The sequence below is a fragment of the Scyliorhinus torazame genome, chromosome 8, assembly GCF_047496885.1.
Source record: "Scyliorhinus torazame isolate Kashiwa2021f chromosome 8, sScyTor2.1, whole genome shotgun sequence".
Lineage (NCBI taxonomy): Eukaryota > Metazoa > Chordata > Chondrichthyes > Carcharhiniformes > Scyliorhinidae > Scyliorhinus > Scyliorhinus torazame.
In genome coordinates, this window is record NC_092714.1 from 257,608,622 (window position 1) to 257,635,700 (window position 27,079).

Consider the following 27,079-nt stretch of genomic DNA (forward strand, 5'->3'; position numbering starts at 1 on the left):
CTGGAGGGAGGGAGGGGGAGTGAATTCATGGCGCGGATGCAATTGAGCCGGTAGGTGGGGTGATTGTTCAACAGCCCATTCCGCCCTCTCGGATTGGGAGACGTGAGCGCCCAGACAGCGGCTGAAGTTGTTCAACCCAGTGAGTTACCCTCACCGGGGCTGTCACTGACCCAGTGGGGTGGGGGAACCTACTCAGCAATGCATTGCAGAATGGGCAGTTGTATCAATATATTATACCAGTGTCTGGTTGGACAGCAGGCACATGATTCAAATGCCCATGAATACTTTTTAAATATAAAAGTGCTGGATAAATACCTCAGAATGTAATTGAAGGTTCTGGGAATGAACTAACCCTGCTGCTGGTTGTGCAGAGAAGGTACAAGGATTATTCTGGGGCAGCAGCAAACCAGATTAAATAGTGAAGGTGAGTCGATAGATAACTATCCTGTTTTTTTGTTTGTTTGATTAGCTGAGGTAATTAAAGAATATTTGCCAATAAGACCATAAGATAATAGGAGGAGAATTGGCCCATCGAACCTGCTCCACCATTCAATCATGGCTGTTATGTTTCTCATCCCCATTCTCCTGCCTTCTCCCTATAACCCTTGGTCCCCTTACCGTGGTGGCATGGTAGTACAGTGGTTAGCACCGTTGCTTCACAGCACCAGGGACCCGGGTTCAATTCCTGGCTTGGGTCGCTGTCTGTGCAGAGTCTGCATGTTCTCCCCGTGTCTGTGTGGGTTTCCTCCGGGTGCTCCGGTTTCCTCCCACAAGTCCCGGAAGACATGCTGTTAGGTGAATTGGACATTCTGAATTCTCCCTCAGTGTATCCGAACAGGCGCCGGAGTGTGGCGACTAGGGGATTTTCACAGTAACTTCATTGCCATTTTAATGTAAGCCTACTTGTGACACTAATAATGGTTATTATTAATCAAGAACCTAACTATCTCAGTCATTTAAAAACCATTTCCAATTAAGGGGAAATTTACGTGGCCAATCTACCTACCCTGCACATCTTTGGGTTGTGGGGTGAGACCCACACCGATACGGGGAGAATGTGCAAACTCCACATGGACAGTGACCCGGGGCCAGGATTGCATTTCTGTCTTAAAGAGACTCAGTAACTTGGACTCCACAAACTTGCGACAATGAATTCCACAGATTCACCACCCTCTGGCTGAAGAAATTCCTCCTTTTAAAGGATTGTCACTTCAGCCTGAGGCTGTGCCCTCAGGTTCTAGCCTCTCCTACTAGTGGAACCATCTTCTCCGACTCTATCCAGGCCTCTCAGTATTCTGTAAGTTTCAATGAGATCCCCCCTCATCCTTCTAAACTCCCTTGAGTACAGACCCATAGTCCTCAACCACTCCTCATAAGACAAATCCTTCTTCTGGGGATCATTCTTGTGAACCCCTCTCTGGATCCTCTCCAAGGTCAATGCATCCTTCCTTAGGGGGCACGGTAGCCCAGTGGTTAGCACAGTTGCTCCACAGCTCCAGGGTCCCAGGTTCAATTCCCGGCTTGGATCACTGTGCGGAGTCTGCACGTTTTCCCCGTGTCTGCGTGGGTTCCCTCCGGGTGCACCGGTTTCCTCCCACAGTCCAAAGGTGTCCATGCTAGGTGGAATGGCCATGCTAAATTGCCGTTAGTGTCCAAACAAAAGGATAGGTTGGGTTTCGAGGATAGGGGTGTGGGCTTAAGTAGGGTGCTCTTTCCAAAGCTGGTGCATACTCAATGGGCCGAATGGCCTCCTTGTGCACTGTAACTTCTATGATTCTAGGTACGGCCCCAAAACTGCTCACAATACTCCAGATGGGGTCTGACCAGAGCCTTAAAAAGCCTCAACAGTATGTCCCTGCCCTTCTATTCTAGCCTTCTCGACATGAATGCTAAAATTGCATATTTACCTTTTTTAAAAGTAAATTTAGATTACCCAATTCATTTTTTCCAATTAAGGGGCAATTTAGTGTGGCCAATCCACCTACCCTGCACATCTTTGGGTTGTGGGGACGAAACCCACGCAAACCCAGGGAGAATGTGCAAACTCCGCAAGGACAGTGATATTTGCCTTCCTAACTGCCAACTGAACCGACATGTTAACCCTAAGAGAATCTTGAAAACCAGGACTCCTAAGTCCCTTTGCGCTACTGATTTCCAAAGCCTTTTCCCATTCAGAAATTAGTCCATGCCTCTTTTCTTATCAAAGTGCATTACCTCACACTTTTCCACATTGTATTTAATTTGCCACTTCTTTATCCACTCTCCTAGCCTGTCCAGTTTTTTCTGAAGCCTCCCTGCGTCCTCAACACTACCTGTCCCTCAACATATCTTTGTATCATATGCAAACTCGGTTCCTTCTTCCAGATTATTAATGTATATCGTGAATAGCTGTGGACCCAACACTGACACCTGTGAAACACCACTAGTCACCAGCTGCCATCCTGAAAAGGGCCCCTTTTTCCCTACTCTCTGCCTTCTGCCAGTCAGCCAATCCTCTATCTATGCCAGTATCTTACCCTTAACATCATGGGCTCTTAACATATTTAGCAGCTTCCTGTACGGCACCTTGTCAAATGCCTTTTGGAAATCCAAATAGATCACGTCCACTTGTTCTCCTTTGTTTAACTTCCTTGTTACCTCCTAACAGATTTGTCAGGCATGACCTCCCCTTGATGAATCCATGCTGACTCAGTATTATTTTACTATGCACTTCTAAGTACTCTGCAATCTTATCCTTAATAATAGACTCCAAAATCTTACCAACAACCAAAGTCAGGCTAACCGGCCTATAATTTCCTGTCTTCTGCCTCTCTCCCTTCTTAAATAGGGATATTTCATTAGCCAGTTTTCAATCCTCTGGGACCCTCCCTGCCTCCAATGATTCGTGAAAGATCACCACCAATGCCTCCACAATCTCCTCAGCTATCTCCTTTAGAACCCTGCGGTGTAGTCCATCCAACCCTGGTGATTTATCCACCTTCAGACCTTTGTTTCCCCACCCCTTCTCCTTAGTGATGGACACTGCAATCACCTCTATCCCCTGACTCTCTTAAAGTTCTGGTATGCCACTGGTGTCTTCCATTGTGAAGACTGATGCAAAGTATCTATTCAGTTCCTCTGATTGGTTCCATTGACAGTTTCTTGCTAGGCTAGGGGAGGCAGATGATAAATCAGCCATGGTCGTATTGAACGGCGGAGGAGCTTGAGGGGTCAAATGGCCTATTTCTGCTCCTATTTTGTCTGTTGAAATGGGCAGGGCCGAATCCACGTTTGTGCTGTGGGGCTCAATAGAGCAAGTGGAATTGAGGAACCATAGAACCGCAGAAAGAGGCCATTCAGCCCACCGTGTCCGTGCCGGCCAGAGACGGACAAAAATAAGAATCTAGCCGCCCATTCCAATCCCACCTTGCAGCACCTGGTTCGTAACCATGCAGGTTTATTCAGGTGTGGATCCAGATACCTTTTAAATGAGTTGTTGGTATCTGCCTCAACCACCAAACTGGGCAGCGAATTCCAGACTCCCATCACATTGTGGGCAAAGAGCTTTTTCCTCCTGTCCCCTCTAATCCTTCTATTAATCACTTTAAATCTGTGCCCTCTGGTAATTGACCTCTCTGCTCGGAGAAACAGGTCTTTCGTGCCTACTCCATCTAGGCTCCACATAATTTTGTACACCTCAATTAAGTCGCCCCTCAGTCTCCTCTGTTCACAGAATTGTTATGACACAGAAGGAGGCCATTCAGACCACCGTGGGAGCGCCAGCACTTTGAATGAGCATCATGACTTAGTGCCATTCTCCTGCCTTTACTCCGTACATCAGCACATTGTTTCCATTGAAATACTAATATTTTATTTCAATAAATTTAGAGTACCCAATTCTCTTTTTCCAATTCAGGGACAATGTCACATTCTCCCCGTGTCTGCGTGGGTCCCACCCCCACAACCCAAAAAGATGTGCAGGCTAGGTGGATTGGCCACGCTAAATTGCACCTTAATTGAAAAAAGAATTGGGTACTCTAAATTTATTTAAAAATTTTAAGGGGAAATTTATCGTGGCCAATCTACCTACCCTGCACATCTTTTTGGGTTGTGGGGGTGAGACTCACGGAGATACGGGGAGAATGTGCAAACTCCACACGGACAGTGACCCGGGATCGAGATCGAACCCGGGTCCTCAGCACCATAAGACAGCCATGGTAACCACTGCGCCACCGCGCCACCCTATCAAATAATAATCTAATGCCCTTTTGAATGCCTCAGTAGAAATTGCCCCTGCCACGTTTCCAGGCAGTGCGTTCCGGACCTGAACCACTCACTGTGTGAAAAAGTTTTTTTTTCTCATTACGTTTGCTTCTTTTGCAAATCACTTTAAACCTGTGCCCTTTCGTTCCTGACCCTTTTACGAGAGGGAACAGTTTCTCCCTGTCTACTCTGTCCAGCCCCCTCATGATTTTGAACATTTTTGCCAAATCGGCTCTCAGCCTCCTTCTCTGCAAGGGGAAAAGTCCCAACCTCTCCAATCTATCCTTATAACTGAAGTTTCTCACCCCTGGGACTATTCTTGTAAACCTCTTCTGCACTCTCTCCAATGCGTTCACATCCTTCCTATAGTGTAGCATCCACAACTGTATACAGTATGCCAGCTGAGCTGTAATTAGCGCCCCATACAAGTTCAGTATAACCTCCTTGCCCTTGTACTCTATGCCCTACTAATAAAGCCAATTAAACGATACACTTTATTAACTGCTCCCTCCACCTGTCCTGTCACCTTCAATAACCTATGCACATATACACCCAGATCCCTCTGCTCCTGCACACCCTTTGACATTGGGCGGCACAGTGTTTAACACTGTTGCTTCACAGCGCCAGTGACATGGGTTCGATTCCCTGCTTGGGTCACTGTCTGCATGGAGTCTGCACGTTCTCCCCGTGTCTGCGTGGGTTTCCTCCGAGTGCTCCGGTTTCCTTTCACAAGTCCCGAAAGACATGTTTGTTAGGTGAATTGGACATTCTGAATTCTTCCCTCTGTGTACCCGAACAGGAGCCGGGGTGTGGCGACTAGGGGATTTTCACAATAACATCATTGCAGTGTTAATGTAAGCCTACGTGTGACACTAATAAAGATTATTATTATTATTACCCCTTATTTTATATTGTCCGCCCATGTTCTTCCTACCAAAATGCATCACATCACACTTCTCTGTGTTAAACTTCATCTGCCACCTATCTGCCCACTCCACTAACTTGTCTATGTCCTTTTGAAGGTCGACACTATCCTCCTCACAGTTTACAATGCTTCCAAGTTTTGTATCATCTGCACACTTTGAAATTGTCCCCTCCAATACTAGGTAACCAATATATATCATGAAAAGCAAAGGTCCCAATATTGGGTACCCCTGGAGAACTCCACTACAAACCTTCCTCCAGCCCAAAATACATCCATTAATCATTACTCGCTGTTTCCTTTTACTCTGCCACGTTTTGGATCCACGTTGCTACTGCCCCTTTTATTCCTTGAGCTATACCTATTTTCACAAGATTGTTGTGCGGCACGGTATCCAATGCCTTTTGGAAGTCGATGTACACCACATCAACAACATTACCCTCATCAACCCTCTCTTTTGCCTCTTCAAAACACTGCAGCAAGTTAGTTAAACATGACCTTCCCTTAAGAAATCCAGATTGGTTCTTTCTAATAAACCCACATTTTTCCATGTGATTATTCATTCCATGTGATTATTGTTTCTGGAAGCTTCCCCACTGCTGAAGTTAAACTGACTGGTGCGCAATTGCTGGGCGTATCCTTACAACCTTTTTTGAACAAGAGCATAACATTTGCAATCCTCCAGTCCTCTGACACCTCCCCTGAGTCTAGTGAAGACGGGAAACTTATGGCCAGCACCCCTGCAATTTCCACTCTCACTTCCTTCAATATCCTGGATGCATCGCAGCCGGTGCCTTGGCAAATATTCGTACTGACAGTTTATCCAATACCCTCTCCTTATCAAATTTCAACCCTTCCAGCGACAGTTTCCTCCTCTGTCACCATGGTCTGGGTAGCATCTGCTTTCGTGGTAAAGACAGATGTGAAATATTCATTAACCACCTCAGCCACGCACCTGGCCTCCATGTTTAAATCCCCTTTGTGATCCCGAATCAATCCTATTCCTTTTACCACCCTTTTGCTATTTATGTGCCTTTAGAAAGCTTTGTGATTCCTTTACTTTGGTTACCAATCTTTTCTCATATTTGCTTCACCACCTCTCCTCAAACTTCTGTATTCAATTTTATTCCAATTGTATTTTCTACCCGACACCTGTCATAAACATATTTACCACAGGGACTGCAATGGTTCAAGAAGGCAGCTCACCACCACCTTCTTCTAGGTCAATTAGGGATAGACAGTAAGCCACATCCCTTGACTGACTAAAGAATGCGCACTTTTCCTTATTCACCTTAATTTCTCCCTCCCCTTTCAGCCAGGATGTTCCAGGAGCACGCAGGATTGGTTTTGTCCCACCTTCCCCTTTCGAGGGAATATACCTTGACTGTGCCTGAACCAATTCTTCTTCGAAGGTAAGGAAAACAATCCAGCCTATTCAATCTTTCCTCATAACTGCAATTTTCAAGCCCTGGCAACATGCATATAAATCTCCTTGGCCCTCTCACCACAGCAAATCCTGAAGGACACAAAATTCCAGCTGTGGCCTAGCCAACATTTTATAGAGTTCCAGCATTATATCCCTGCTTTTGTATTCACTACCTCGTCCAATAAAGGAAAGCATTCCATATATTTCCCCACCACCTTATCGACCTGTCCTGGCGCCGTCGGGGCGACATGTGAACATGCACTCCAAGGTCTCCCCCTTCTACTACTACTCTCAATATCCTCCCATTTATTGAGTATTCCCTTGCTTTTCTTTGCCCTTCCCAAATTCATTACTTTCTACTTCTCTGGATTCAATTCCACTTGCCATTTTCCCACCTATTCAACCCCAAACGATCGATATCATTCTGGACCAAATGGCTTTTGTGGCTTCATGCATTCTTCTTCTGGACCACGTCAGTTAGTGTGCCAAATTTCCCAATTGTAGCACACAGTGTGTCATGAGAGTTGATGCCTTCAATGCGATGTACTGATAGTTTAATAATCCACTCTCCTGGAAGGTGCTGCTTGAATCTAATTCATCGTGCCAGTTAGAGGAAGTGAATGACTTCCCTTGCATTGAGTCATGTAATTACTTCCTATGCAGTGTTGTGGTAGATGTTGTGTGCACTGGCTGTCTCTTGAGCTTGGAATACCAGCAGTCCGTATCATTCCAAGTGTGGAGCCAGATAGATTCTCCTTATATTAGTTACCACACATTTTGTGCCACGCACATTCCATCTACCAACTAAAGGAGCAGCATCTGCAGGAAACAAGGAATGCAAAGATGGCATGCAATGACAATAAAGTCAAAAGGAACAGTAATTAAATGGAAGAATAAACACAAAGAAAAATGATTGTTGGCAATAAAACCAGTCATGAGAAGGTGAAGAAAACAGCACAAGGAGAGAAGCAAGGCTAAACATAGCCCAAAGTCCACCACAGTTTTAACGTTGGTCATGTTTGCCCAACCAAGGGCAGCAATGGGGCGCAGTAGTTAGCACAGCTGCCTCACGGCGCCGAGGTCCCAGGTTTGATCCCGGCCCTGGGTCATTGTGGAGTTTGCACATTCTCCCCGTGTTTGCGTGGGTTTCGCCACAACCCAAAGATGTGCAGGCTGGGTGGATTGGCCACTCTAAATTGCCCCTTAATTGGAAAAAAAAAGAATTGGGCACTCTAAATTTATAAAAAAATGTTTGCCCAACCAAGTAAACAACAAATTAAAAGAGAAAATCTTCCAGAGGATTTAACTAGAGGGAGAGAGAAGAGAAAAGACCGGGAAAAAGATGGAAAAAAGACTTGGTGAAAGCGTGCAGTCATTAGAGATAAAACAAGAATTGGGAAATAGGAATAATGGAGGAAGAGGAAACTAAACTCTCTCTCGATCTGACAAAGGTAAACTTCAAGCACACAATGGTTGGGGGCGGGGGGGAGGAGGACATGGATTGCTCCCAGGAAAGAGGCCACCACACTAACGGGCAAGCCAGTGCAGGAAGATACGGGCAAAAGGAAAGGCCACAGCACAGGTCTCGACAGGGAGGGAGCGTCTGGTAGAAGTGGAGGGGAGATGATGAATGTTAGAAAATGGGGGAAGGACGGGGAGGGGGGCCCAAAGGCACATGGGGAGGGGGGGGGACAAGAGGGAAGGCAGACCCAAGAAGGGTTATCAGAAGGCTGGGTGGGGGGAAGGAGGATGGGTAGAAAGCTGGCTCCGACAGGTCGCACATGGTGGCAGCGAAAACAGTGGTACCAAGAGCTGCCACCTTGGTGGACCCCAAAGCAAAGGGAAATCCCGGAGCGCAGGGACCAGCCACATGGAGTGAATGGCAAAGACAGCCATCTTGGATGGCCCCCAAACAAAGGGTAAACCTGGACTGTAGGGGCGCATCTACAAATTAAATATGGCTGATCCCACAGGATGTGTGGGGGGGGGGGGGTGAAACTCCCCATCAGGATAGTCACCTAGAACGTCCGGCTGGAGAAAATAAAAATCACCATCAGTGGGTCAGAAGAGGGCTTCCGCAGGACGCGGAAGCCATTCACCAACTAGTTCCAAGACCTGTTCATATGCTGCAACCAGCAGAGTGGGGTGGGGGGTTGGGGGGAGAGGCGCACAGGTGAGTCATGGGACAGAGAGGTAAAGGAAAGGGGGAAGGGAAGGGGCGGTGGGAGGAAGGAGGCGAAGGCACACACGAACGCGAGGGTCAAGCAGGAGGGACAAAGCCGCAAGAGACTGGTTTGAGGTCAAACGAAGGCCCAAACCAAACTGGAAATAAATGCTCGTAAATACATGTTTTGGCCAGATTGGGTATATATGCCGACTAAAGGGGGGGGGGGGTCACAACCACAGTTATAGTGAAGATACTTGCTTATGAATACATGCGTTGGTTTTTAACACGATTTGGTAATATATAAATTATTGGATATAAAATATGAAAACTCAATAAAAACATTTTTTTAAAAAGATAAACTTAAAGAAATTGTGGGCTGGTCACACTAACCGCATTATTGATTGTGTGGGTACATACCAGAGTCTTAATTGTTTGTGTTTATTTAGTTGTTAGCCATTACAATTTGCTTTGCTGTTTTGAAATGCCTAAATTGCATATTTTGTTATTCTTCAAAGTTTAATCTATTGCGATAGCTTTATATGTCTTTTAAAAAATGGTTAAATGATAATTACTGAAGCAGGTAAAAAGAATATTTCCCCTGGGAATCATAGAATGATACAGGACAGGAGGACATTTGATGCACCGTACCTGTGCGGGGGTTTTCAAAAAGAGTTAGGGTTATGGTAGCATAGAGATTATGTTACTGAATTTGTAATGAGCTGTCTGAACTTGTAATCTAAAATTATGCGTTCAAGTCCCACCATGAAAGGGTGGTGCAGTGGTTAGCACGGCTGCCTCACAGCACCAGGTCCCGGGCTCGATCCCGGCTCCAGGTCACTGTCCGTGTGGAGTTTGCACATTCTCCCCGTATCTGCGTGGATCTCATTCCCACAACCCAAAGATGCGCAATGGATTGGCCACACTAAATTTCCCCTTAATTGGAAAAAAATAATTGGGTACTCTAAATTTATTTTAAAAATCAAAACAAGTCCCACCATGATAGTGGATTGTTCTAAAAACCGATCTGGTTCATTAATCTCACTTCGGGATGGAAATTTGCCATCCTTACTTGATTTGGCGTAAATATGACTTCATAACCACAGCAATGTTGTTGACCCTTAACCACTAGCACGCCACTCAAGAAGCCGGCTTGGCACTACTTTCTCAAAGGCAATTAGGAATGGGCAATCAATTTAGACCTTGCCTTCCTCATGTCGCCTCTGGTTCTTTTGATAATTACCTTAAATATGTGCTTTATGGTTTCTGACCCGTCTGTCACTGGAAACAGTCTCCTTATTCACCTATTTAAATAAGTGGTGGACATCCTGCGGCCCATATCCGGCTTGGAATTCCAGCCCATGAGACATTTAGGCCGGAATTCCCCGGCTGTTGGGATTCTCTGTTCCCGCCGGCAGCTCCCCCCACCCCGCCCACGGATTTCCCATTGACAAGCGAACGGCACATCACCGAGAAACACGAGACTGGGGGGAATGGAGAATCCAACCCTTTGTTTGCCCAGGCGCAGGGTTGCCACGTTCCGCTGGTTTCCATCTGTGTACCTTTTTTCCAATCGGTCTGACTGAAGTGATGCGCACGTCATGCCAGGATGAGTGAAGTGAGGTGCGTGCTGATTGCTCAACTTGACTGTGAGAGCCCTGCATCCAAAATGTAAATATTTCTTTTGTTTTTACCATTTGAAATTGATGACTTTATTTATTAATATGTAATCATAGAATTTACAGTGCAGAAGGAGGCCATTCGGCCCATCGAGTCTGCACTGGCTCTTGGAAAGAGCACCCTACCCAAGGTCAACACCTCCACCCTATCCCCATAACCCAGTAACCCCACCCAACACTAAGGGCAATTTTGGACACTAAGGGCAATTTATCATGGCCAATCCACCTAACCTGCACATCTTTGGACTGTGGGAGGAAACCGGAGCACCCGGAGGAAACCCACGCAGACACGGGGAGGATGTGCAGACTCCGCACAGACAGTGACCCAAGCCGGAGTCGAACCTGGGACCCTGGAGCTGTGAAGCAATTGTGCTATCCACAATGCTACCGTGCTGCCCGTGTGAATGGGTCAGCATTTTTTATTACGCGTTATGAAATATTCGGCGTGTATTAAATTACTTGTGGGGTGGTGGTTAGTGAACAAGCCCGATTTTCAATTGTGCGGCCCACTGAAATGAAGGAGGGTCACTCGTGAGGCCTACTGACCGGCCTAGCTTGCCCATCGCTGATTTGAATCCTTCAAGGTTTTGAATACCTCCATCATATCTCCTGCTACATCTTCTGTACACAATGGAAAATAACCCAGTTTCTCTTGTCTCCCCAGGTAGCAGAAGTATCTCATCCTGCTACCATTTTACATTCTCTTCTCAAAGGTTTTGATTTGCTTCCTAATGTGTGGTGCCCAGAATTATCCCAAGAAACTCCAGCTCGGACCCAACTAGTGATTTATTAAGGTCAGCATGAATTTGTTACTTTTGCTTTACCTTTTGTTTATAAAGCCAAGGATCCTGTAGGTTTTTTTAAAACCGCCTTCTCATCTTATCCTGACACCTTCAAAGACTTGTGCACATTTCCTCTCGTGTCTCTCTGTGCCTGCAACCTTTTAAAGTTGTACGGTTTAGCTTATGTCGACTCTCCTACCAAAAGAAATCGCTTTGCGCTTTTCTGTGCTAAATTTCATTTTGCAGTGTGTTTGACCATTTCACCTCGTCTGGCTTTGTCCTCTTGAAGTCTGTTGCTATCATCCTCACTGTTCACTACATTGATCTCATCTACGAACTTTGAAGTTATCCCTGTATATTAATAATCTACACTTGGGGGACTTCCGGGTGCGGCGATGACCAGCTGAGTCGCACGTTTCGGCACCTCCCGTTGGAACAGACTTTTGGGCTCTTATTAGGAGCCCCAACGGCAATTTTTAACGGCCAAAATCACTGTGCGGTGAAATAGAAGGGAATCCCCCCGGATATATATGGAAAAAGGAGAGGATAGCGGCCAGATTGCAGTGGATCCTTTGGAGCAGCGGCAAGGAAGGGAAGCTCGAAGCAAGATGGCGTCGGAAGGTGGCCGTTTGGTATGGGGCCCGGAGCAACAAGAGTTCCCACGGCGCTGTGTGGAAGAGCTGAAGGAGGAGGTGTTGGCCCCGATGCTACAGGCGATTGAAAGGCTAAAGGAGGCGCAGAGGACCCAGGAGCTGGAGCTTCGGGTCGTGAAGGCAAAGGCTGCTGAAAATGAAGATGAAATACAGGGCCTGGTGGTGAAGACAGAGACGCACGAGGCACAGCACAAAAGGTGTGTGGAGAGGTTGGAAGCCCTGGAGAATAATTCGAGGAGGAAGAATTTAAGAGTCCTGGGTCTTCCCGAAGGCGCAGAGGGGGCAGACGTCGGGGCATATGTGAGCACAATGCTTCACTCGCTTATGGGATTGGAGGCCCCGACGGGCCCTTTGGAGGTGGAGGGAGCTTATCGAGTTCTGGCGCAAAGACCGAGGGCTGGAGAAATACCTCGAGCTATAGTGGTGAGGTTCCACCGCTTCAACGACAGAGAGATGGTCCTAAGATGGGCGAAGAAAACTCGGAGCTGTAGGTGGGAGAACGCGGTGATCCGCGTATACCAGGATTGGAGTGCGGAGGTGGCGAGAAGGAGGGCAAGTTTCAATCGGGCTAAGGCAGTGCTTCATAAAAAGAAGGTTAAATTTGGAATGTTGCAACCGGCGAGATTGTGGGTCACGCACCAAGGGAAGCACCACTACTTTGAGACGGCAGAAGAGGCGTGGACATTCATTGTGGACGAGAAGCTGGAATAGTCTGGCGAGAGAAAGAGCTTCTGGGATAAAGTGGTGGGGTGATTATGTGGGGCGAGGAAGGGGAAGGGAAGGGGGGGGGGGGATGATTTTTCAATTTGTTCAATCCTGTAACTTTTCTCTCTTCCCCCCCCCCCCCCCCCCCCCCAACGAGGGGAAGAGTATGAGGATCTGTGGGCGCCGGTGGGAAGGAAAGGGGAAGGAGAAGGGAACTGCGCCATTAGGGGCGGGGCCGAGTGGGAAACGCGGGAGTTGCTCCCGCGCTATGGTAATTATGGCGGGAACAGGGATGCAGGAAGGAGGGGGCCTCGCACAGTGAGGGGCCGAGGGCAAACGGGGAAGCCAAGGTCAACCAGAGTTCGCTGACTTCTGGGAGCAACATGGGGGGGGGTGTAACTACGCTAGAGGGGGATCTAGCGGAGGGGGGGGGTGGGGGGGGAGTTAGCTGGGTTGCTGCTGCTAAGGGGAAGGGGGAGCTGTTATGGGGCGGGGTGGTCGAGACGGGAGGGCACCGTCGGTGGGATATACGGGTACGTGGGAACGGGGTAAGGAGCTGGGTTAAAAAAGGGGATGGCTAGTCGACAAGGTGGGGGGTAAAGAGCCCCCCAACCCGGCTGATCACGTGGAACGTGAGAGGGCTGAATGGGCCGATTAAAAGGGCATGGGTACTCGCACACCTAAAGAAATTAAAGGCAGATGTGGTTATGTTGCAGGAGACGCACCTGAAACGGACAGACCAGGTTAGACTACGTAAAGGATGGGTGGGACAGGTGTTTCATTCAGGTTTAGATGCGAAGCATAGGGGGGTGGCTATTTTAGTGGGGAAACGGGTACCATAGCGGCGGACAGTGGGGGTAGATACGTGATGGTGAGTGGCAGATTGCAAGGGGAGGCGGTGGTTCTGGTGAACGTATATGCCCCGAACTGGGATGATGCAAACTTCATGAGGCGTATGTTGGGGCGTATCCCGGACCTGGAGGCGGGAAAGTTGGTAATGGGGGGAGAATTCAATACGGTGCTTGATCCAGGGCTGGACCGGTCGAGGTCCAGGACCGGGAGGAGGCTGGCAGCGGCCAAGGTGATTAAGGACTTCATGGAGCGGATGGGAGGAGTAGACCCCTGGAGATTTATTAGGCCTAGGAGTAAGGAGTTCTCATTTTTCTCCCATATTCACAAGGTATATTCACGGATAGACTTTTTTGTCCTGGGAAGGGCACTGATCCCGAAGGTGACAGGGGCGGAGTATACGGCCATAGCCATCTCGGACCACGCTCCACATTGGGTAGATCTGGAGGTAGGAGAGGAAAAACAACAGCACCCACTCTGGAGAATGGATATGGGCTTATTGGCGGATGAGGGGGTATGTCTAAGGGTGAGGGGGTGTATCGAAAGGTACTTGGAGCTTAATGACAACGGAGAGGTTCAGGTGGCAGTGGTCTGGGAGGCGTTGAAGGCGGTGGTCAGAGGGGAACTGATATCCATAAGGGCACATAAAGGGAAGCAAGAGAGTAAAGAAAGGGAGCGATTGTTGAGAGAACTTCTGAGGGTGGACAGGCAATATGCAGAGGCGCCGAGGAGGGACTGTACAGGGAAAGACAAAGGTTACATGTGGAATTTGACCTGCTGACCACGGGTAAGGCAGAGGCACAGTAGAGGAGGGCACAGGGTGTACAGTATGAGTATGGAGAGAAGGCGAGCCGGCTACTGGCCCAACAATTGAGGAAGAGGGGAGCGGCGAGGGAGATAGGTGGGGTGAGAGATGAGGAGGGAGAGATGGAACGGGGAGCGGAGAGAGTGAACGGGGTGTTCAAGGCATTCTATGAGAGATTGTATAAGGCTCAGCCCCCGGAAGGGAAGGAGGGAATGATGCATTTCCTGGATCAGCTGGAATTCCCGAAGGTGGAGGAGCAGGAGAGGGCGGGACTGGGAGCACAGATTGAGGTGGAGGAGGTGATAAAGGGGATTGGGAGCATGCAGGCGGGGAAGGCCCCGGGACCGGATGGGTTCCCGGTGGAATTTTATAGGAAATATATGGACCTACTGGCCCCGCTTTTGACGAGAACCTTTAATGAGGCCAGAGAAAGGGGGAAGCTGCCCCCGACTATGTCGGAGGCGATGATATCGTTACTTTTGAAGAAGGAAAAAGACCCGCTGCAGTGTGGGTCCTCCAGGCCCATTTCCCTTTTGAACGTAGATGCTAAGCTCCTGGCCAAGGTGATGGCGACGAGGATAGAGGATTGTGTCCCGGGGGTGGTCCACGAGGATCAAACTGGGTTCGTTAAGGGGAGACAGCTGAACACGAACATACGGAGGCTGCTAGGGGTGATGATGATGCCCCCACCAGAGGGGGAGGCGGAGATAGTGGTGGCGATGGACGCCGAGAAAGCATTCAACAGAGTGGAGTGGGACTACCTGTGGGAAGTGTTGAGGAGATTTGTTTTTGGAGAAGGGTTTATTGGATGGGTACAGCTGCTATATAGGGTCCCGGTGGCAAGTGTGATCACGAACAGGCAGAGGTCTGACTACTTCCGTCTTTATAGAGGGACGAGGCAGTGGTGCCCCCTGTCTCCGTTACTGTTTGCATTGGCAATTGAGCCCCTGGCCATAGCATTGAGGGGCTCCAGGAAGTGGAGGGGAGTACTCAGGGGAGGAGAAGAACACCGGGTATCATTGTATGCAGATGATTTATTGCTGTATGTTGCGGACCCAGTGGAGGGGATGCCTGAGATAATGCAGACACTCAGGGAGTTTGGGGAATTCTCAGGGTACAAATTAAATATGGGGAAGAGTGAGTTGTTTGTGGTGCATCCGGGGGAGCAGAGTAGAGGAATAGATGATTTACCGCTGAGGAAGGTAACAAGAGATTTCCGGTACTTCGGGATTCAGATAGCCAGGAGTTGGGGAACCTTACATAGGCTAAATCTAACACGATTGGTGGAACAGATGGAGGAGGATTTTAAGAGATGGGACATGGTGCCCCTGTCACTGGTGGGTAGGGTGCAGGCGGTCAAAATGGTAGTCCTCCCGAGATTCCTTTTTGTGTTTCAGTGCCTCCCGGTGATGGTCACGAAGGCTTTTTTCAAGAAAATCGAGAAAAGTGTCATGAGTTTTGTGTGGGCTGGGCCGACCCCGAGAGTGAGGAGAGGGTTTTTTGCAGCGCAGCAGGGATAGGGGGGGACTGGCACTACCGAGCTTAAGTGAGTACTATTGGGCCGCCAATATCTCAATGGTGTGTAAGTGGATGGGAGAAGGGGAGGGAGCGGCGTGGAAGAGATTGGAGATGGCGTCCTGCAAAGGAACCAGCCTACAAGCACTGGCGACGGCGCCGTTGCCGTTCTCCCCGAAGAAATACACCACAAGTCCAGTGGTAGTGGCAACACTGACAATTTGGGGGCAGCGGAGACGGCATAGGGGAATGATGGGAGCCTCGGTGCGGTCCCCGATAAGAAATAATCATAGGTTTGTCCCGGGGAGAATAGATGGGGGATTTAGAGCATGGCAGAGAGCTGGGATTGTGCAACTGAGGGATCTGTTCTTAGACGGGACGTTTGCGAGTCTGGGAGTGCTGACGGAAAAATATGGGTTGCCCCTAGGGAATGCATTTTGAATGCAACTGAGGGCTTTTGCGAGGCAACAGGGGAGGGAATTCCCGCAGCTCCCGACGCAGGAGATTCAGGATAGAGTGATCTCAGGGACATGGTTGGGGGATGGTAGGGTGTCGGATATATACAGGGAAATGAGGGACGAGGGGGAGATCATGGTGGATGAGCTGAAGGGAAAATGGGAAGAAGAGCTGGGGGAAGAGATCGAAGAGGGGCTGTGGGCAGATGCCCTACGTAGGGTAAACTCTTCGTCCTCGTGCGCCAGGCTTAGCCTGATACAATTCAAGGTTTTGCACAGGGCGCATATGACCGGAGCAAGGCTCAGTAAATTTTTCGGGGTAGGGGATAGGTGTGGGAGATGCTCGAGGAGCCCAGCAAACCACACCCACATGTTTTGGTCATGCCCGGCATTGCAGGGGTTCTGGGTGGGGGTGGCGAATGTGCTTTCGAAGGTGGTGGGGGTCCGGGTTGAGCCAAACTGGGGGTTGGCTATATTTGGGGTTGCAGAAGAGCCGGGAGTGCAGGAGGCGTGAGAGGCTGATGTTTTGGCCTTTGCGTCTCTAGTAGCCCGGCGAAGGATATTGCTTATGTGGAAGGAAGCCAAACCCCTGGGCGTGGAGACCTGGATAAACGACATGGCAGGGTTTATATAACTAGAACGGATAAAGTTTGCACCAAGGGGTTCGGCTCAAGGGCTCACCAGGCGGTGGCGACCGTTCATTAACTACCTCGCAGAACGATAAAGGAAATGGGAAGGTAACAGCAGCAACCCAGGGGTGAGGGGGGGGGGGTCTCGGGTGGGTCTTCAGGGGTGTTTTTGTATAGATATTTGTACTTGGTTATAGAACATAGAACAGTACAGCACAGAACAGGCCCTTCGACCCTCGATGTTGTGCCGAGCATTGTCTGAAACCAAGATCAAGCTATCCCACCCACTGTCATTCTGGTGTGCTCCATGTGCCTATCCAATAACCGCTTGAAAGTTCCTAAAGTGTCCGACTCCACTATCGTGAAGGGTAGGTCCTGCCTCACAAACTTGATTGAATTCTCCGAGGAGGCAACCAAGCGTGCAGATGAAGGCAGAGCAGCCGATGTCGTAAACATGGATTCCAGCAAGGCGTTCAACAAGGTTCCCCATGGTCGGCTCATGAAGAAAGCAAGGAGGTGCGGGACAGAGGGAAACCTGACCAACTGGACAATCAACCGGCCATCACATAGAAGACAGAGGGTGGTGGTGGATGGAAAATTTTCAGACTGGAGACCAGGTACCAGCAGTGTACCACAGGGATCAGTGCTGGGTCCTCTGCTATTTGTGATTTTTATCAATGACTTGGAGGAGGGGGCTGAAGGGTGGGTCAGTAAATTTGCTGATGACACCAAGATTGGTGGAGTAGTGGATGAGGTGGAGGGCTCACCACCCGCCCTGTCTTCTATGTGATAGCCAGCCACCCATCCAATTGGCCAAACTTCCCTCCATCCCACACCTCCCCACCCCCCCCATAGGCCGACCATGGGGAACCCCACCAAAAGCCCCACCAAAATCCATGTACACGACATCAACTGCTCCAACTGCATCCACACACCTAGCCACCTCCTCAAAGAATTCAACCAAACCTGTCTTGATTTTATTATTTGGGAGAGCTATTATTTTTGTTATGGCAGTTGCCATTTAGTTTATATTTTATTTATTTGTTAAAAACGGTCACTGTTATTTATATTGTTTTATTGTTGTAAAAAGGGAAAAACCTTTGTACTGTTTTGTTTGGCCGAAAAATTTGAATAAAATATATATTGTTTTAAAAATCTACACTTGGGTATACATCAAAAAGAAAAGTAATCCCAACGGCAACACCTGTGGAATGCCACTGTGCAATTCTCTCTAGTCTGAAAACAACCATTCACCCATATTGCTTTCTGATCCTTAGCTAATTGTTTGATTACCTCCTTCACAATGACATTGGTAGCAACCCCTTCAATGAAGACACGTGCAAAGTATTCATTTTTTAAAAAGTATTTTTATTCCGATTTTTAGCATTTTAACACTTGACAGAACAAAAACATTACACCTCCAAATACAATAAACCCTGCACCAACCTCCCCCCCCCCCCCCCCCCCCCCCCCAATCAGTTGACGGTAACTAGCTCTCCAAAATGCAAAATAAACTAACCCCATCTCTTGTGGAACCCCTCATTTGCCCCCTTAGGCCAAATTTCACCGACTCAAGATGGAAGAACATCCATTAAATCCCCCAGCCACACCGAGGCACCAAACGGAGAAGATGGCATCCACCCCAAAAGGACCCGCCTGCGAGCTATCAATTAGGTGGAAATATCTGCTCCGCTCCCGCCTGCAACTCCGGCAGGTCCGACACATCGAATATGACCCCCCAGGGGACCTGGCTCCAAATTCACGTGCAAGATCGCCGACATGGTGCTGAAAAGCGACCCCCACAATTTCTCCAACTTCGGGCAGGACCAGAACATATGCACAATTGGCCGGGCCCGTCCCACACCGTTCACAAAGATCCTCTACTCCCTCAAACATAGATTACATAGATTACATAGAACATACAGTGCAGAAGGAGGCCATTCGGCCCATCGAGTCTGCACCGACCCACATTAATCCCTCACTTCCACCTTATCCCCGCAACCCAATAACCCCTCCCAACCCTTATGGACACTACGGGTAATTTAGCATGGCCAATCCACCTAACCTGCACGTCTTTGGACTGTGGGAGGAAACCGGAGCACCCGGAGGAAACCCACGCGGACACGGGGAGAACGTGCAAACTCCGCACAGACAGTGACCCAGCGGGGAATCGAACCTGGGACCCTGGCGCTGTGAAGCCACAGTGCTAATCACTTGTGCTACCGTGCTGCCCGTGCTACAGCCGGCTCATCCTTGACTTTGTCAAATGCGCCCTGTGTACCACCTTCAACTATATCAACACCAGCCTCGCACACGAGGTTGAAGCATTCACCCTCCACAGCACCTCCTCCAGCATCATCCCCAACTCCTCCTCCCACTTGGCCTTAACCCCCTCCGTAGATACATTATCCCCCTTCAAAATCCTCCACATGTCGCCGAGACGACCCCACCCTCAAAGTATTTATTTAGTACCTCAGCCATGCAAATTACATCCACAAGAGTATCTATTTGGTTTCTTATCAACCTCATCCTTCCTTTGTCTGCTACCTGTTTTACTAATATAGGGGGTTCCATTTTATGTTACTGATTAATGTATTCTTATACAGGTTAGGTGAATTGGCCAATGATAAATTGCCCTTAATGTCCAAAATTGCCCTTGGTGTTGGGTGGAGGTGTTGAGTTTGGGTAGGGTGCTCTTTCCAAGAGCCGGTGCAGACTCAGGGGGCCGAATGGCCTCCTTCTGCACTGTAAATTCAATGATAATCTATGATTAATCTAGGACAAAGGTTCAGCACAACATCGTGGGCCGAAGGGCCTGTTCTGTGCTGTATTTTCTATGTTCTATGTATTCTCTTTTCCCCAGAATTTATTTTCTCAGTTGCCTTTTTCATTTTTATATCTAGCATTCATAAGTCTCCTTTTCCTGTTTCAATTTAATTTTTATCTCCTTAGTCACCTAGGGAGCTTGAGCTATGGATGCTTCTCCTCTGTCCCTCAGGGAATGTGACTTGTTCATACTGAAACTACCTCCATAGCTTATTTACTGTTTTACCCACCAATCCTTGATTCTACTCTATCTGAGCCTTTTTACCTACTTAAATTAGTTCTCCCCCAGCTGACTATTTTCACAGTTTGATTTTTCCTTGTCCTTTTCCATTACTACTCTAAACCTAGAATGATATTGTGATCACTGTTTCCTCAATGCCTTCCCACTGAAACATGCTCCATTTTCCCCACGTCATTTCCCGGATCTAGATCCGGCACTGTTTCCTTGTTGAGCTGGAAATATAAAGATGAATAAGGTTCTCTTGTACACATTTCAGGAATTTCTCTCCCGCTGTGTAAAAGTTAGCATATGTTTCTGCAATTTGCCTCCAATTCTCTCCTCTTTCCCACTATTTTCTGGCCTAAAATACATGCCCAGCAGCATAATATTGTTTATTAATTTTAACCAAATAGATTTGTTGTCTTCGAACCTTAAAGTATTCTTTTTTTTAAATTTGTTCATGGGACATGGCCGTCGCAGGCTGTTCCAGCATTTATTGCCCATCCGTAATTGTCCTTGAGGGGGCACTTAAGAGTCAATCACATTGCTGTCGATCTGCAGTAGGCCAGACCAGGTAAGGATGGCAGATTTCCTTCCATTAGTGAACCAGATGGGTTTTTACGACAATTGACAATGGTCATCATCGGATTTTTAATTCCGGATATTTTATCGAATTCAAATTTCACCATCCGCAGTGGTGGGATTCGAACCTGGGTCACCAGAGCATTATTCTGGGTCTCTGGTTTACTATTTAGTGACAATACCACGATGCCACCGCCTCCCCTACTGTACTCTGGTACTGTCATCATATCTTTTATCAATTCTGCTGCAACCCTCCTTGTTGTTTTACTTCCTCATCTTTCCTGAACACACTGTACCTAGGGTTAATAAGTGGTTGACTCTTAACTACCCCCTCCAGGGCAATTAATGCTGGTCTAGCCAGCGACGCCCATGTCCCAGGAACAAATAAGAAGCAAATCAGTTTTGGGCGAGTTACTAGAAACTATCAAAGACAAAGTGAAAGACTTTGCAACTGATCACAGCTCTGCAAAACCTCTCAAAGCGGAGTGAATGGAGTTGAGGTACAAATCAGCTATTGTCTGTCTGGCTAGCAGAACAAGCTTGAGGGGCTTGAATGGCCTGTGGGGCATTCTATGGAGCTCCAACGTAATGCCTGGTGGATAGACAGGTACTAATACCCTGTCTCGAATATCATTCTCAACCAGGAAATACCAAGTGGGGGCCACTCACTTCAGAACGGGCAAGGGAAAATTGTAGGAAAGGGCCTTCCGTTACCTTGTGTTCTGTGCCAAGTTGTTTACAGACTAGGATTGGTAAGTGTAGGTATGGAGTCATTGACTTGCTATCATGGTTAGAAATGGGAGGGAAGAACCAGGGGCAGAATTGGAAAATTGAAAAGTACCTGGCCCCAGCACAATTGGAATTTAAATATAATTTTATTTTCAGATAATACATTGGAAAAGGTAATGAATCTAATTCAGAGCCTTCTTCATTACAGTTAAATATATGGTTTATGAAGAGTTTGAGCAATCATCAGGTTGACAAGTAGCCAGGCAGGACAGTCTAAGGGCTAACCATTCGATTATGTAGCCCAACAGAGATGGCAGAACTCCTGCTTTTAATGTTACCTCCCCAACCAAAGTAATTTTGTTGGGAGCTATGCGTGTGAATCAGAGAATCACTACAGTCCATCGAGTCTGTACTGACTCTCAAAGGACACCCTACCTAGACCCACTCCCCCACCCTATCCCCCAAACCCCAGCTCACCTTTGGACACTAAGGGGCAATTTATCATGGCCAATCCACCTAACCCGTGCAGCTTTGGACTGTGGGAGGAAACCAAAGCACCCGGAGGAAACCCACGCAGACACGGGGAGGATGTACAAACTGCACACAGAGAGTCACCCGAGGCCGGAATCGAACGCAGGACTCTGGCGCTGTGAGGGAGCAGTGCTAGCCACTGTGTCACTGTGCCGCCTGGAGAGAACAACTTATACACTATTCTACAGAAGGTGGGATTGTGAAGCAGTGGGTAGTTCTTTCAGAGAGGCAACAAACGGACGATGGATCGAATTTAGTGTTTAAAAAATCATTTTTACGGGATGTGGGCGTGACTAGCTAGGCCAGCATTTGTTGCCCATCACTAATTGCCCTTGAGAAGGTGTGGTGAGTTGCCTTCTTGAACCGTTGCAGTCAATGTGGTGTAGGTACACCCACTGTGCTGTTAGGGAGGAAGTTCCAGGGTTTTGCCCCAGTGACAGTGAAGGAATGGAGATATATTTCCAAGTCAGGGTGGTGAGTGACTTGGAGAGGAACCTCCAGGTGATGTTCCCAGGTATCTGCTGCTCTTGTCCTTCTAGACGGTAGTGGTTGTGGGTTTGGATGGTGCTGCCGAAGGATCCTTGTTGAGTTCCTGCTGTGTACCTTGTAGATGGTACACACGGCTGCTACTGTGCATCAGTGGTGGAGGGAGTGAATGGTTGTGGCAGTGCCAGGGTGGCACCCTGCTCAGGGGGCAAACACCTGGGGGCCTCCGATCCCTGGGAGACCCCCACGAGTGCCGTTCTGTCTGGTCACTGTTTGTGGGGACCAGAACTGAACGCGCTCACCCTAGATCAGCAAGGTGAGGGAGTTAGGTCCCACACCTTGGGTAGATCGTGGGAAAGCAGATTAGGGTGAGGCTAGCTGTTCCACTCTAATATGCAGATTTGCTAAAATTGTAACATCTCACTGGATCTCTGAGCTGGTTAGATCCTGGAAGAGGGATCACCCGGCATCTACCGGTCGTGTTGTGCCACGCTGCACTGCCTTTCGGGTGTAACTCGGCCGGTACATCTCGCCCACGGTATTTATGTGGCTAGTCCAGGTCAGTTCTGGCCAATGGTATCGCCCAGGAGGTTGATAGTGGGGATTCAGCGATGGAAATGCCATTGAATGTCAAGGGGGCGATACTTTAATTCCCTCCTGTAGGAGATGGTCATTGCCTGACACTTGTGTGGTGCGAATGTTACTCGCCACTTGTCAACCCAAGCCTGTACATTGTCCAGGCCTTGCTGCATTTGAACGTGGGCTGCTGTTACATTACATATAAAATGTGCTCTACTCAAAAAGAAGGCCATCACAAAAAAAAGACAACCGGGATATAGGTGCATATGATTTCTCTTAAAACGAGTTCCTGATGCCATCTTTACTTTCAGAGCAGAAGATGAGCACTTCCTCGCAGGGACAGTTCTAAAGGGATCAAAAGGCTAACTCTAATCATTGCCAGACGCCTCTGGTCTCGATTAAGAACACTGCTGACATGAGGTCTGATGGAATGCTATCTGCCTGCACTTCTTGCCAAGGGAATGATGTATATGTCACAAACAGATCGACACAAGAATAAAATAAAATATGAGTAAGGGAAATATCGCACCTGCAAGCGACTTGCAGATAAACTGAAGATTGAAATCTATGTTCACCTCTGAAAGCCAAAGCTTTCTTTTCCCCAAGATTCAGACCCAGCGAACCAACTCACCATGAATATGTCAAAAACATTTGCTGGGGTCTCTTCCCACGGAGATCAGATTGGCTTGTTAATATCATAGAAGCGAGTTTTCAAAGTCTCTCGTGGTTTCACCTACAGGGAATTCATCATCATCTTCACTCCGTGGCCCCTAATCCATCATAAGTGTAACCACCGCTCAGATGCATTCTGTGTAGACTCTGCATTAGCATTGAAATGAAAGCAGACTCGTGGAGGCAGGACAAACAGGCTTCTAATCTCAAATAATATAAACCTCCTGAAAGCTTAGCTGTATTTTCATACGGTTCACGTAGCTGACACTTGGCAACTATCAATCACCAGCTTGCGAGCAGAAAAATAATTCAATTGGACAGCATCGTTCTTTTTTTTTAAAAAATGGAAGCTGCCTTTCCTGGGATTGTTTATAATGCTGCAGAGAAATTGCTGGCAAATTCAGGAGCCGAGATATAATTCTGTTCCCACCAAGGCCACAAGCTGTATTCTTGAGAGGAAGAAAAGTTGGTAACTCCCAAAGGATTGTGTTTTTGAGCAAAATGATTAGTATTAAATACAACGCACATCCCCCCCCTCCCCAAAAATGACTCTTTCCACAACCAAATTCGTGGTATTTATAACTAAAGTTGCACATTTGCACAACCTTCCTCACCTAATCTGCCACTCGCCCCTCCCTCTTCTGTACCACTGCCAAGTGCACAGAAATGCCAAGTCATTATTTGTGAGCTGAATAGTGATAGAGTCATAGTTTTACAGCACAGAAAGAGGTCCATCGGTCCATCGTGTCTATGCCGTCCATCAAGCACCTATCCATTCTAATCCCATTTTACAGTACTTGGCCTGTTCCTTGTATGCCATGGTATTTCCAAGTGCTCATCTAAATGTTGTGAGGGTTCCCGCCTCTACCGTCCTTTCAGGCGGTGGGTTCCAGATCCCCACCACCCCCTGGGTGAAGAGGTTTTTCCTCAAATCCCCTCCAAATGTCCTGCTCCTTACCTTAAATATTTGCCCCGTGGTTATTGATCCCTCTACTCAGGGGAAAAGATTCTTCCGATCTTCTTCTTCGAGAGTCACTCAGGGTCAAGAATGATTTGCGGGGGTGGTATTGTGGCGGCTAACGAGACCAATTCTGGAGCCGCGTACTCTGCCACAGCTGAGGTAGGTGATAATCAATGAGGCAGGTGGGTGGGACGTTCTGGATTCTGCGTCCTCTTTCCGCTGCTCATGCTTGCCCTCCAAGCGCTCCATTCTGTGACGCTCAAGGTGGCTGGTGCCTTTGTGGATGTTTCCCCTCCCGTTTGTGCATTCTAGGGCACGCGATTCCTCACCTGTCGGTGTGGAGGTTGCATTTATTTAGGGAGGCTTTCAGAATGTCCCTGTAGCGTTTCCTCTGCCCTCCTAGTGATCGCTTGTCATTACGGATCTCGGAGTAGAACACTTGTTTAGGGTGTTGGTCATGTGGGCAATCTGGCCCGCCCATCGCAGCTGGTTAAGAGTGGTCAGTGCCGAACTTCCGGGTGCGGCGATGACCAGCTAAGTCGCACGTTTCAGCAGCTCCCGGTGGAACGGACTTTTGGGCTCTTAATAGGAGCCCCATCAGCAATTTTAACGGCAAATAACACTGTGCGGTAATCCAGAAGGGAATCCCCCCCGGACACGGATGGAAAAAAGAGTGGAAAGTAGCCGGATTGCGGTGGATCCTCAAGAGCAGCGGCCAGGAAGGCAGGCACAAAGCAAGATGGTGTCGGAAGAAGGCAGTTTAATATGGGGCCCTGACCAACAAGTGTTCCTGCGGCGTTGCGTAGATGAACTCAAAAAGGAGATGAAGAAGGAGCTGTTGGCCCCGATATTACAAGCGATTGAGGGGCTAAAGGAGGAGCAAAAGACCCAGGAACAGGAGCTTCGGGTCGTGAAGGCAAAGGCTGCTGAGAATGAGGACGACATATAGGGCCTGGTGGTGAAAACGGAGATCCACGAGGCACAACACAAAAGATGTGTGGAAAGGCTGGAGGTGCTGGAGAACAATGCGAGGAGGAAGAACTTAAGGATTCTTGGTCTTCCCGAAGGTGCAGAGGGGGCGGACGTCGGGGCATATGTGAGCACGATGCTGCATTCGTTAATGGGATCGGAGGCCCCGACGGGTCCGCTGGAGGTGGAGGGAGCCTATTGAGTTATGGCGCGAAGACCGAGGGCTGGAGAAACTCCTCGAGCTATAGTTGTGAGATTTCTCCGATACAAGGACAGAGAGATGGTCCTCAGATGGGCCATGAAAACTCGGAACAGTAGGTGGGAGAATGCGGTGATCCGCGTGTATCAAGATTGGAGTGCGGAGGTGGCGAGAAGGAGGGCAAGCTTTAATCGGGCCAAGGCGGTGTTGCATAAAAGGAAGGTCAAATTCGGAATGCTGCAACCGGCAAGACTGTGGGTCACACATCTAGGGAAACACCACTATTTCGAAACGGCAGACGAAGCGTGGACATTTATTGTCGAGGAGAAGCTGGAGTGAGCGGGCCAGAAGAAAAAGAACGTTTGGGACAAAAGGGGGGGGGGGTGAATTTGTGGGATGAAGGGGGGAAAAGGGGGAAGAGAAGACTTCCCAGATTGTTAAACCTGCGACCCTGTAACTTCTCTCTCTTCCCCATGTCGTGGGGGAGGGGGTGAGGGAGGATGAGGAGCTGTGGGCGCCGGCCATTGGGGGTGGGGCCAAAAGGGGAAGCGCGGGCTTTGTTCCCGCGCTATGGTAATCATGGCAGGAACAGGGAAGCAGGAATGAGGGGGCCTCGCACAGTGTGAGCCGAGGTCACGGGGGGAAGCTGAGGTCGGCCAGAGTTTGCTGACTTCTGGGAGCAACATGGGGGGTGCAATTACGCTAGCTTGGGATCTAGCAAGGGGGGGGGGTTAACTGGGTTGCTGCTGCTGGGGAGAAGGGGGAGCTGGTATGGGAGTGGGGGGGGGGGGTCGGGGCGGGGGGGCGCCGCCTGGGGGGGATACAGCTACGTGGGAACCGGGTGAGGAGCTGGATTGAAAAAGGAAATGGCTAGTCGTCAAGGGGGGGGGGGGGGGTAAAGAGCCCCCCAACCCGGTTGATCACGTGGAATGTGAGAGGGCTGAACGGGCCGATTAAGAGGGCACGGGTACTCACACACCTAAAGAAACTTAAGGCAGATGTGGTTATGCTTCAGGAGACGCATCTGAAGCTGACAGACCAGGTTAGACTTCGCAAAGGATGGGTGGGGCAGGTGTTTCATTCGGGGCTGGATGCAAAAAACAAGGGGGTGGCCATACTAGTGGGGAAGCGGGTAATGTTTGAGGCAAAGACTATAGTGGCAGATAGTGGGGGCAGATACGTGATGGTAAGTGGCAAATTGCAAGGGGAGGCGGTGGTATTGGTGAACGTGTATGCCCCGAACTGGGATGATGCCAATTTTATGAGGCGTATGTTAGGACGCATCCCGGACCTAGAGGCGGGAAAGTTGGTAATGGGTGGAGACTTTAATACGGTGCTGGACCCAGGGCTGGACAGATCGAGGTCCAGGACCGGAAGGAGGCCGGCTGCAGCTAGGGTGCTTAAGGATTTTATGGTGCAGATGGGAGGAGTAGATCCCTGGAGATTTAGTAGACCTAGGAGTAAGGAGTTTTCGTTTTTCTCCTATGTACATAAAGTAT

At 48.7% G+C, this 27,079-nt stretch overlaps 1 long non-coding RNA gene across 1 annotated transcript in view; it reads left to right on the forward strand.

Annotated features, from left to right (window-relative positions):
• The first annotated feature begins 368 nt into the window (after positions 1–368).
• The window catches only part of LOC140428555 (uncharacterized), a 69,559-nt gene continuing 42,848 nt past the window's right edge, over positions 369–27,079 (forward strand). The window contains exons 1-3 of the long non-coding RNA XR_011948813.1: positions 369–424; positions 6,480–6,576; positions 11,098–11,227. This is a non-coding gene — a long non-coding RNA (uncharacterized lncRNA). The remainder of the gene's footprint in view (positions 425–6,479; positions 6,577–11,097; positions 11,228–27,079) is intronic.